Source organism: Ipomoea nil, unplaced genomic scaffold (assembly GCF_001879475.1).
Source record: "Ipomoea nil cultivar Tokyo-kokei standard unplaced genomic scaffold, Asagao_1.1 scaffold2966, whole genome shotgun sequence".
NCBI classification, from domain to species: domain Eukaryota; kingdom Viridiplantae; phylum Streptophyta; class Magnoliopsida; order Solanales; family Convolvulaceae; genus Ipomoea; species Ipomoea nil.
The window spans coordinates 2,014-15,714 of record NW_017619394.1 but is presented as its reverse complement, the minus strand read 5'-3'; the positions used below and the strand labels follow the sequence as shown (position 1 = coordinate 15,714).

Sequence of the window (13,701 nt, the reverse complement as noted above, 5' to 3'; positions counted from 1 at the left end):
AACAACAATATGACTTGAACCCAAGAAATAGTCAAGCAATGGCATTCAAGAACCCTAAGAACAAGCTCTAAACATGCATCACCACAATCTAATGTATCAAATCTCACATTCCAACACAAGAATCACAAGTAGAAGCCAAGAAATCATTATATAAGTAAAAAAAAAAATATGTTTTGTAAAGCATGGGTTACCTTTGTAGCCTAATAACTTCCTCTTTTCACCATTAGAAAGCCTTTCCTAAAGCTCCTCTTTCACACCAACTTCATACACAAACCAAAAGACAACAAAGATTCTATCTTTAGAAAAAGACACCTAAAAGGAGGTTAAAAACACTAAAAGACCAAGGATCTTACCCTCCCCTATGCTCAAGATGAAGAAAGTAGGAATCTTGGGAGCCAAACTTTCAAGACTTGGATGCTCAAATCCTAGCTTGGAGAAGAAGCTTCTCCTTTTTAGAGAGAGGCTAGAGGTTTTTGTGTTTAGATTGTAGGGTGAATGAAATGAAAAAGTGTTTCTAGGTTAGCTTGAACCACAAACCTTAGGTAGAAAGACATTCTTACCCTTACTAAAGTTGGAAAGACAAGGAAACAAGGGCACAACCCAAGAAGCACAAGGTACAACCCTTTGACTTAAGTGACTAGTCAAAATCTAATCCCTCGACTATTAAATTTCAAGATTTTTATGAATAAATTAACAAAGAGACTATTATGGGGTGTCACACCATTCCTTATGAAATAGCATTCCTATTACCTCAAAATTCATTCCGTGAACCAAACATACTGTTAGAGTAGCAGAAGACACGCTCTCCATTGCGTTATTTTTCGTAACGGGAAACAAATTAAGCAGAGTGGGGCAATTCTCAGACATTTTCAATTCAGATCAGAGTGTAAACGATGAAAGGAGACATCTTTCTGTCCAGGAAAGAATGAGGAATACATATAGGGGGCAAAACGAAATTCCAATGTCGGTGAGATTAGGAAACTAGCTAGTGAGCTGTTAATAGTATCCATGCATGGGAGAAGAATGTAATTTCGTTATTTTTCCCACTAGGAGTTGGAATCCCATCTGGAGAAGAATGAGGATTACGTAGGAATTTGTATTTCCAGATTGCAAATTAAGAGTTTGAGTAATGCTACTTACCCTCTAAATTTTTCCCCTTTTATATGTCACCTTTTTTTAATTTATTAGATAGTTTAGCTATGATTATACGCATAACATTATATGTTGCGAACCAACCAAACTACTCAATTCTTGTTTTCAAAGGCCTAACAGACTCTACATGTTCACAGTGGAGGGCGCAAAGATTATACGTGAGTTTTGTACTTAATGTGCCTAAGTATTGTGTTTAATGAGCGTGAGATTTGTGCTTAATATGCGTGAGTATTTCATAATTACGAGCTCAGAAGGAAGCAGAACATAAACTCACACACATTAACGCCCAAGCTTCTTGTTACTTCTTCCTTCAATTTGGCCATGGATTCTGGATTATCAGCTACCTTCAGTGCAGTTGAATGTTTATATAGATGACTCACGTACAGTAAAATTTGCACAGCAGCTAAGTATGGATTTCTGTTGTACTATTCCCATAATTCTTAACCACCAAAGCCCGCCTCCGCATCATCATCATCAGGGAGGGGGCAATGGCTACTGGGATGGGGAAGAAGCTGACATCTATTTTCTGCTGCATTTTACACATTCACGCACATTAAGTATAAATCTCAGGAACATTAAACACAACACTCACGCACATTGAGTACAAATCTCACGCACATTAATCCACCGCACATCCACACGGGAACATTTCAATATATATATATATATATATATATATATATATATATATATATATATATATATTATATATATATATATATATATATATATATATATATATATATATATATATATATATATATCAGCATTGAATTTATGAGAATAGAGAAAAATATTATGTAAAATACTTCTTTTAATTGTCCAATAAAACGTAAAGTTGAGGGCTTTTGATAGTTTCTCATCAATTAAATTCTTGGAAAAATATTTTTAACCAATTGATAGAAATAAATTTGCAAAAAAATAATTAACATATTCGGAGTTATCATAGAAACATAAAAATTAAATTACCTAGAAAATTAATTAAGATGTTTGATTCGTTTAATCAATTTTATGATTTTTAAAATATTTCTAAGAAAAATAAAACATAATGATGAATAATTGGGAATTCAATAAATTATTTGTAAATTAAAAAAATGTTAATTCCACTTTTGGTCCTAGATTTATAAGTGATAGTCCACTTTTAGAACTTTTTTATCAAAACATCCACTTTTGGTCATAATAGTATCGTGACATGACCAATTTTGGTCCTCTATCAACAAAATCGTTGAAATTTCGTTAAATTGAAAGAAATTTTGATCTTTTTAATACAAAGTGCGTTGACCCGTTATATTTTTTATGTTTACTTTTTTGAAAAAATCATAATTTAAGAGTTAAATGTTCTTGTATTTAATAAAATTTCAACGATTTTTTTGATAAAGTACCAAAATTGGTCATGTCAAAATAATATTAGGACCAAAATGGATGCTCTGATAAAAAAAAAGGGACTAAAAGTGAATTGACACCTATAAATCTAGGACCAAAAATGGAATTAACATATCTCAAGATATTCTTGTATGCAACAAGAATATTCAAAATTTAAAACAATACATATATAAAAATGTGTTGAGAAACAAATTTATTCAATAAATACTGTTGTCATCTTTCGTAATGGTTAGAGAGAAAAATTTCTTATATTTATAAAAGACATTGAACCTTAGCCAAGAAGGATAAATACATAATTGAATAAAATTGATAGATTTTCAATCACGCATAAAAGAATCCTACTTGGGATTTGAAATTTGAACTAAAATTCAATTATAGAGCCAACTTGCACAGGTTGTTTGTAGCTGAACTGTATTCAATTTGAATAAGGGGCATTCCGAGAATTGAACTCAGGACCTCTTGCACCCTAAGCAAGAATCATACCACTAGACCAAATGCCCAATTTAAATAGTGTCTAATTTGAAGTAATATAATACTAAGAGGTTTAAAGATAGACAGCTCTCATGAAGAGTCAAACTTAAAAGCTTGCAATTACTAAACCAATTATCCAACTAACTCGGTTAGGGGTTGCATATCATTGTTGGAAATTTTAAAATTTTCGACCACCTGAAAGTAATCTTAAATCAAGTCAAAAGCAAAACGTGGCCGGAAATAGCAACAAAGATTTTTCCGTATACCAAAAGTGATCGAAACAAGGCTTTCGACTTGATTTAAGATCACTTTCAGGTGGTCGGAAATTTCATAATTTCCAGCAGTGGTTGCACCCTATGTATCCCCAACTTATCTTATATAACTTGTTTTGATTCAAGTTATATATATGACAACTTTGGTAATATAATATAATATTATTGCCACATCAAAAAATGAGTTGAAATAAAATAAAAGTAATGTGATTACCTATCACTACAAAAAAAAAAAAAAAAAAGTAAATTTATTTACGAAAAAACTAATGGGTAAATTATTAAAATTCATAGATATTTAATTGATTAACAAATTTTTGAAAGTAAAACAATGAAATTCATAAGTATTATTTAAGGTGTAGCTATTTAATCTAGGAAAGAAGGGTCAGATTGGCCCCCAAAGCAAATTTATAATGACTACCAACTTTGTGTTTGGGGAAGCTAGTTTTAGAGGTGAAAAGAAAAGAGAGGAAGCTGGGTAAACAAAATGTTTAAATGGGTTGTTGGGGCTGACTGAGAAATTTGGAGATGACTATGAAAGCTGAACAATCATTATTGTGCGGACCATGGTCTACAGAAGTTGTGTGGACCATTTTTGTATATATAGTGTAATATAATGTACATTCAATACAACAATAATGTACTTTTAGTATATTAAAAATGTACATTATTTGTGTACTGAGTGTACATTCAATAGACAAGTAATATATATTAAGTATATTAAAAATGTACTTTTTGTTATGGTCCACACAATAATTTGGCAAAGCTGAATTCAAAGATATTCCCATGCATACAAATAACAAACGGAAGAAAAGAAAACTCAACACCGGCCTTGAAATCCTTCTTCCAATTCAGAAATCTCATTTCTTGCTAAAAAAAATAAAAAATAAAATAAATAACTAATAAGAATAAAACTAAAGCCCATTCAAAACACATCCACTTGATCGCAAAAAATTGTCAGAGACAATGAAACCAGATTTCATAATTTCCTCAAAAGGAAGTAGATTTTATGCAATAAATGGAAACGGCATACATAAAATATAGAGAAAAATAAACTATGACTATAACAAAGTGATATGATGTAAAATAGATATGAAGTCAATAATATAAAAATATTTACTAATCAATTCATACAACTAATCAAAAAGTACAAAATCCTGCAGATTAGGACGTGGATATTGTGATTATTGTCCAACAAGGTAGTTAATTTGAGTGAATAAAACTAGAAACCTAGATTTTGCAACTAAATTAAATTAGAAATGGACCATCACGCAGGTCGTTATATCGCGTGACCGAGGGTGTGATACAAACACAAGCCATGGGTGTGCACTGGGCCAACTTAATTGCACATATAAAACCGTGTATGAGAGGTTCAACCAAAAGGGTATTAACAAGAACCAAACTTATAACATTTTAGGTATGTATGGAAATCACATACTCTACTCATTTAACAATAATTGCTTGTAAGTGTTTAGCCTCGTGGGGAAACTTTAAAAAGAAAGTGTACTATTTTGTAATTCAACAATTATTACTCACTACAGGTAATGTAATATTTTGGTATCTTAAAATAAATTTAAACCTCATGGGGAAACTTTAAAAGAAACTAACATACATCTCCTACTCAGTGTATAGTACTAGCTATATGTGTAGGTAGGTAAGGTAGCATTTTGGTGTCTTAAGAGGCATTTAAAATCTAAATATCAAAGCCAAGTTTCAATCTTGGGACCTGTAGGTTATGGGCTCACCAGCTTCCAGTGCACCACTCTAATTTGCTATATTTTAAATAATTGTTTTATATTAAAAATTTGTTTTTGGAAGTTTTTGTTTTGTTATGCTTTAATAGAAGGCCACCGTATGAGTTTTTTTTTTTTTTTTTTTTTTTTTTTTTTTTTTATCCTGTGATCTTTCTTCGAGGGGAGACACAGAGGTGTGATATACGCACAAGGTGCTTAGCATGATATATAACACACAATACCTATTCATCTTTAATAGTTTTTTTCAATTGTTTAAATATATACGACTAATAATAGTAACATGATTTTGACACTCTCGCCCGCATGGGTAGCTCAACTGGTCATAGAGGTGAAACTTTAGAAGAATGACCAGGGATTGAGTCTCACTAGCGGCAGTGTGGGAACAACCTCTCAAAGTGAGGGTGGCTCCTTGTGCGCAGTGAGCACCTCCCAAATGTTCTGTTGGGCCGGGGTGTGGGAGGCCCTTAAGGTTGTGGTTCAGCCTTTTGGAAGAATGATTTTGACACTCTCTTTCAAGGGCATTCTAACTTAATAGCCCGCGAAATTTAGGATGTGAATAAAATATTGGATAATGTCAATAGCAATTATAAGTTATATATATGACAACTTTGGTAATATAATATTACACTATTGCCACATCAAAAAATGAGTTAAAATAAAATAAAAGTAATGTGATTACTTATCACTACAAGAAAAGTAAATTTATTTACAAAAAAAATTGATGCATAAATTATTAAATTAAAATTCATAGATATTTAATTGATTAACAAAATTTTGAAAGTAAGACAATGAAATTCATAAGTATTTAAGGTTTAGCAATTTAATCTAGGAAAGAAGGGTCAAATTGGTCCCCAAAGTAAATTTATAATGACTACTAAGTAGTAACTTTGTGTTTGGAGAAGTTCTAGAGGTGAAAAGAAAAGAGAGGAAGCTGGCTAATCAAAATGTTTAAATGGGTTGTTGGGGCTGACTGAGAAATTTGGAAGTGACTATGAAACGCTGAATTCAAAGATATTCCCAAACAAACAGGAAGAAAAGAAAACTTAACACCGGCCTTGAAATCCTTCTTCCAATTCAAAAATCTCATTTCTTGCTAAAAGAAAATAATAAGAATAAAACTAAAGCGTATTCAAAACAAAATGGATGTTCTGATAAAAAATGACTAAAAGTGAATTGTCACTTATAAATCTAGGACCAAAAATTGAATTAACATATCTCAAGATATTCTTGTATGCAACAAGAATATTCAAAATTTAAAACAATACATATATAAAAATGTGTTGAGAAACAAATTTCTTCAATAAATATTGTTGTTATTGTTATAAATAATATTAAGTGTGGACATTATGATTAGAATATGTAACGGTTGTAACGGTCAACATTATTGTTGTCATTATTATTAGTCTATTATATATGTTGTACCCCCATTTTGTAAGGTTGAGGATGAATGAATATTGTCTATCTCTACATATTTTCTTCTCTCTTTCTCCTTTTCCAATATCATCTATTCTGCAATGTTCATCGATTATGTTCATCGGTTAGGAGCTAAAGGCCATCGGGCATAATCTCCTACAACACGTTATCAGCACGCTCAATCCCGGTGAACGGTAACTTTTATGAGTTTTTTATGCCTTATTATTTTGATATTTTCCGGATGCCTCAAAATCATATGTGTTTATGCTTTATGCATTTTTGAATTTATGAAAACTTGATCATATGATTATATATTTTTGATAATATACTTCTGCATTCGTAAGTATATATTTACTGTGAATATGTATATCATGAATGAATAAGTTTACTGGGCAAATACATATATTTCGTAGCAATGAACCAAAAATATTGATGTTGATGAATATTTGATGAGGAACCAAAATTTTTTTGGCCTATGCTTATATGTGACTTCATATCAAATATGCGTACAATTTTCTTGCAATATCTAAAATTCTAGTTGCTAGATGTACTAAGTCTGGAATTTTGCATATGATATATATTTTTTTTCCGGAAAAATTGTATTGCTTTCAATATATGCACTATTTTTTACATACTGGCATGAAAAATATGATTGATTAATTATTTTTTGGTATGATAATTCGTTTAGTACAATGAGAAATTGTTTAGAATGAGTTTTTTTTCATACCTTTCTTCCCCCTCCATCGCCGTCGCGCCTGTCATCTGAGCCACGTCGGAGGTGTTGTAGCGGCGGCATGGGGCGGCTATTTTTTTGCGGCGGCTGTCCAGCAGTCCAGCCCCTGTTTTTAGAAGTGATCGGAGAGGGACAAAAATAGATCCCGTTTTTTCGGCCGATCGTCCCCCATTTTTTTTCTGATCTGCACCATCATCGCATGGTGGGTTGTGAGGATGGCCCTATGGGTGGCCGCCGTAGAGGCGAGCGGCGGCTATTACGAAGATCGTGGCCGCGTTACTGACGACCGGTGGTGGTCTGCGGCAAGGGCGGCGATCAATAATGGCGGTTGGCGGAGGTCTCTTCGTTTTATCAAAACCGTTTGCGTAAATACAAGCCCCATAACGCCAGAAGCGTTATTAATTTCGCGTTGTTTACGGATGATTTTTGCTTTTATTCCTAAAAAAAAAAAAAAAAAAAAAAAAACAACGCCAGAAGCGTTAATTCCTACTTAGGATTTGGATTGGACCACCTTTAAAATAAATGGACCATCTTTATTTTTGAACCCTTCTTACATAAAAATCCTAAGTCCCATATTTTTTTTTATAAAATATGTTTTTTCCTTGGTCCTCATTAAAACTATTTCCCGTAGAAAATAGTTGCTCTTGAAAAAAGAGAATTCACTGAGCTCGCACTCAATGAAAGAAATTTCTTTATTTGGGTGTTTGATGTCGGAATATATCTTGCATCTATAAAACTGCCAAACACCATCAAAGAGGCATCTACGAGTATTGAGGCCCAGAAGGCAATACCGCTCATTTTTCTTCGTCACCACCTTAACCATGACCTCATACAATGAATATTCAATCTCTATTCCATGCCTTCGAGCATGCTTCTGCTTGAACGATTCTTTCATATCTAAATGCAAATATACCATATAGTGGATCGTTCTTAAGCATTATCTTGATACCCATTTTTTCTCTCAATTATATTGTGGGCTGTTTTTGGAATAATAAAATATTCCTAATAATTCTTGTAGCTTATGCCATATGCTTTTGCATCCCGTCGATGCGCATGCATAGAATTAGAGAGCTTAATTAAAATACATAATATTGTGACACTTTCTTGATGTGACCACCAAATACATTGTATGGTCGGTGCACTTGTTGTCAAGTGTCAAATTTTTGTTGTGTCACAAATTGCTATCTCATGCCTTACAGGATGTGAGTCATCACAAAAGAGCATTTACTGATTTGCTCTTGATGGTAGCAATTGTTTGCTATACGCCATATATTTTAAGATTTATTATAAATCTTACTAGACGCTTTGCCTGGATGGCAAATCAAAGCCACTGTTTATTATGGGACAATCCCTGAAGGATCGTTTTAATCAACAAGTGGTCATAGTCTGAATTCTAAATATAGTTTTGCCTAGAAGGTAAATCAAGAGCACTATTTTTATTTGTCACCCGTTATCTTGCCCCAACCCTCGATTATAGATATTTGATCTAAAAGGATTTATAGACCCTAAGTCAATCCCTGAAGGATATTTGGTGTATGCGGGTCTTATTGTCAAAGGTCGTATTGTACTCCAGTAGTAGTACATGACAAAATTATGCTAAGTGTTTGGTCATTGGGCTATTTTTTTTAATAAGGTCTGGAAGACCCTGAATGTGGATTGATCTTTAAGGTGACTAATGACTCATGAATGAAGTTTGCAACTTCTATTTCTAATGCTATGCTACTCTCCAAAAGTCAATATTGACTCACATCATGTTGGTTTGCCTGAAGCAAACAAGTTGTGATTTTTTTTACACATAGTAATCACTGCCTGAAAATTCTGACCGGCGCAGTTTGAAAATTAAATTCGTGAAAAATACTTGTTGAACTCCTTTTGGCATGAAATTTTTTCTGGAGAACCTAGACTCGTGATATTTGATGTCTGTAAAAATATTTTGTTAAAAATATGCTTTGGTTATTCCAGAAAAATTTGTAAAGTTTTGGCAGTGTGCTGCCAATTATTTTTCTGCCTGGAGCAATGTTGTGAAAAATTTCAGAAAAAATACTTTCACACCTTGGATTGAAATGAAAATTTTTATGTACGTTCTAGACTTACTGAACTACATATCTGCCAAATTTTGTGTCAAAATGTGTTACCTTTTTCCCCCCGAAAATTCTGCAATCCAGGTCAAAATTCTGAAAATTTTCTGCCGTTTTCAGCTTGTATATCTTGCTATTTTGTGATGTTTTCATGCTGAGATATGAAACTATGAAATAAAATGAGAGTTTGCTTGGAAAAGTGCTGTTTTTGACGCCCCGAAATAGGAATGAATGGGCCCGGCAGCGAACATGTGCTCATTATTATTCGGCGAACGGTACTTCTCTCATTTTTCTAATTTATGAATTAATAAACAATATCTTTTGTCATGTCATGCCTTGTGTGTACCAAACATGATATTCTTTATTTAATGGATGTGCATGACTCAGTTGAGTGTTTGGTGTCCAAGACATAAGGGACAATTATATCACATGTTGCATGTGATTCTCTTTAATTGACAACATTTAGCATATAATCTCTTGATTATGTTCACATAAGAGATTTTGTTATTTATCTTGTTGGCAATTTATGATTTGCTATAGGCCATAGCTATTGAGATTTATCACCCAACTTATAAGTGGGAAAATAGCATGAATTCTCAATATGGTTATGTTGCACCTGTCGTTGCTAAACCTTAGCTTGCATGTGATAATAGTTAAAGGCTATGGCATGTTTACAGTGCTAGTTTCTGCTATAGAAACTTTTTGACATGAGATTTGGGCATATGATATTTAAATTTATAGCCCTCATTATTTTGTATATTTATTTGCCCTGAAGGTAGATTAAGGATTTTAATTCTCTAAGTCATCCTTTTAGGATGAATCTTGACAATGAATTCTTGACCAAAAATGGTCAACCTATCCCATCAATCCCCGAAGGATTGTTTGACGTTACTATGAGTCAAATTCTTTTTATCCAAGTCTAACTCAATGCATATCACAAATCAATCCCTCAAGGATTGCTATACCCCCTTTTTCACCTAGTACGTGATTTCAGAAGTAACATTTTCCTATCTGCGTTATTTTATTTGCGCAGTCTATTTTATATCACCACCACAACGTACCTCTAAAAGGGCTATCAAAGAAACCTCCGTCTATTGATTAAATACAGAAAGCCCATGATAGGGGATCAATACATATAATTGGGTACGTTGACTGCATTCCTAATGAAGATTGTTTCTCGGCATTAGGGGGAGATAATATACTACTCCGTAGCTTTTTGGAATGCCAAGAAATTTCATAAGGATAAAAACATCTTCATTATTTAAATCCATGTACTAGTTAGATTGAACTGGAAGTTCAAAAGATAATCTATTTGCGATTTTAGCAAATAATCTGCCGAATACATCTATTGATCATAATGATCATAAAAGAAGTGACTAGGTCCTATATCGTTGGACCAAACATATCTATTGATACTCCTTGACACCAGAAGTGTAGGAGACCTATCGGTGAAAGAGATATGAATCATAATACTAGATCTAGTAAAGAAATATTGTCACTCTTGAAATAGTTTGAATAATTATGTCCTGCAGACATTCGTCCAGATGACGAAAAACCCTGGTAAGACTTATAGGTGCACCAAACAAACGTAATACTAGGGATGCGGAACGACCAGATCAAAATATCTTTGGGAAATGTTTAAAATCTGGTTGTTTTAGAAATTGCCATTACTTTTACAAATATGGGAGTTTTACAAAAAAGTTATAGTTGTCGACAACACAATTGCTATTACAAATTGCTCGTTATATAATCTGGATCCAGAGTTAAGCACCAGAAGTGCCATGACTATTTAATATATAAAGGAGCAATTAAGGCATAGCTCGACTCGCTAAAATGAATAAATTCTCTTTATAACAATACACCATTTGAGTGTTAACCCTGAAGGTTACAAATGGGTGTGTGCATGAAAGAGAAATAAGAATAATGAGGTGATAAAGCGAGTTTGTAGCCTATGGGTTCACGCAGAGACCCTTAATTGATTTTAATCAAATATAATCTCCCACGGTAAATGGCATTAAGTTCCGCTACATAATACAATTGGCAGAATAATAAATTTAGATATGCAGTTAAATTTATCTTGAGAAATCCCTGATGGATTCATAATTCTCATTTTTAAGTATTATTATGTGTCATTATCTACTATTTAAAGGGTTGCGAATGGAGTTAATATCCTCATTGAAGGAATAATATGTACCATTGTGTGCTCGATAAAGGGTTGATAATGAACTTATTTATTATTTATTATCTCAGTCAAGATTGATGGTGTAAACATCAATGAAAGATATAAAAAGCTTGATGATGTCAGTTCATGTTTAAAGACTGAGACTTTTGAAACAAAAAGCTTGTGAAAGCTATAAGTATTATCTCGACTTGAAGATCGAGTTTTTCTTTACAGTTTTTTTTTACACCAGTCAGCCTACATCTAAAAATGCTTTTTCATATGTCTATATGCATATAAGTGTCATGTTTTTATCAAACTAAAGGTTGCCTAATAATCTCTTGAAGTAGATAAGGAACCTTTTTGGACTCGAAGTCCCTTACTTCATTATCATTGGAGCACCATTATAGAACCAGAAAGTTCCATAACCGCAACATATTTGCGATAAAATTGCTAGCAAAATCTAGTGCTCCCCCTACAAATGAAGTACTTGAATAATGATTAACATATTCTCCGGTATCTTCGAGATACAAAGACATGACATTTATGTAAGAAACCATGATACGGTTTTAATAGGCTACTTGGGTACTGGCTGTTTTGTTTGATCCCCGCAATGCCAAGTCCAAACTGGTTATACAATGAATTTCCCTAAATGTTCAAAATGAGGACAATAACACTTGTGTTGCACAAATGTTATATTAGCTCTAGAAGAGCCATAAGATTATTGTACACTACTCTAAGTGACAATCCAGAAGATTTGTCCAATCCGTCTCTTCAAAATTTGAAATATATGTAGAACTTGAAGATTGTTATCTTCAGGGGGAGACTGGAAGTACATTTACTCAAATCAATCCGGAAGATTGAACATTGAACGTAAAATCCTGAAGATTAAGTCATAAAAGACTAACAATTGCGCACTATTTGCAACACATAAATACATAAATATCATGTACTCTTTTCCTCACTAGTTTTCTCCCATTGGGTTTTCTAGTGTGGTTTTTAACGAGGCATGAGTATGATATAGTAATGACAATGAGGAAAAGTTGCAAAATAATTGCTTAAATGGACAAACCCCAAAATCCTGAAGATTATGCGGTTTGCGCCCTGAAGGCTTATGGTTGTACTCTTTTTCCCTTAACTAAGTTTTTCCCACAGGGTTTTCTTAAGTTAAGGTTTTTAATGAGGCAATCAATACAATATATGAATTTACAAATATCATGTACTCTTTTCTTCAACTAGGTTTTTCCCACGTGGTTTTCCTAGTGAAGTTTTTAACGAGGCATGAATGTATTCAAATATACTATCCATATACCTTGTACTCTTTTCTCGACTAGTTTTTTTTTCCACAGGGTTTTTCTAGCGAGTTTTTAACGAGGCATGGTTATAGTAAGATAATGTCCAAGGGGGAGTGTTATAAATAATATTAAGTGTGGACATTATGATTAGAATATGTAACGGTTGTAACGGTCAACATTATTGTTGTCATTATTATTAGTCTATTATATATGTTGTACCCCCATTTTGTAAGGTTGAGGATGAATGAATATTGTCTATCTCTACATATTTTCTTCTCTCTTTCTCCTTTTCCAATATCATCTATTCTGCAATGTTCATCGATTATGTTCATCGGTTAGGAGCTAAAGGCCATCGGGCATAATCTCCTACAACAGTTATCTGTCGTAATGGTTAGAGAGAAAAATACATAATTGAATAAATTTGTTAGATTTTCAATAACGCATAAAAGAATCCTACTTTCCTATTTAAGACTACATGTATGTATGACTTCCTAAGCCAACTTTCCCAAGTTGTTTGTAGCTGAACTAAAATTCAATTATAGAGCCAACTTCCCCAAGGAACTGAAATTCAAATTATTATAGAAGATAGTAAGTTGTTTGTAGCTGAACTGAAATTCCAATTTGGAGGAGTAAGGGGCATTCCAAGAATTGAACTCGGGACCTCTTGCACCCTAAGCAAGAATCATACCACTAGACCAAATGCCCAATTTCAATGGTGTCTAATTGGAAAGTAATATAATACTAAGCGTTTTAAAGATAGACAGCTCTCATAGAGAGTCAAACTTAAACGCTTGCAATTACTAAACCAATTATCCAACTAACTCGGTTAGGGGTTGCATATCATTGCTGGAAATTTTAAAATTTCCGACCACCTGAAAGTAATTTTAAATCAAGTCGAAAGCAAAAAGTGGCCAGGAAATAGCAACAAAGATTTTTCTGGATACCAAAAGTGATCGAACAAGGCTTTTGACTTGATTTAAAATCACTTTTAAGTG

General features: G+C 33.1%; 2 non-coding genes across 2 annotated transcripts; both read right to left on the bottom strand.

Moving 5' to 3' along the window:
• Window positions 1-2,963: 2,963 nt before the first annotated feature.
• On the bottom strand, window positions 2,964-3,035 carry TRNAP-AGG. Its single transcript has one exon. It is a non-coding gene; the product is annotated as a tRNA-Pro (tRNA).
• A 10,304-nt stretch (window positions 3,036-13,339) lies between these two features.
• On the bottom strand, window positions 13,340-13,411 carry TRNAP-AGG. The gene has a single exon. It is a non-coding gene; the product is annotated as a tRNA-Pro (tRNA).
• Between the last annotated feature and the right edge of the window lie 290 nt (window positions 13,412-13,701).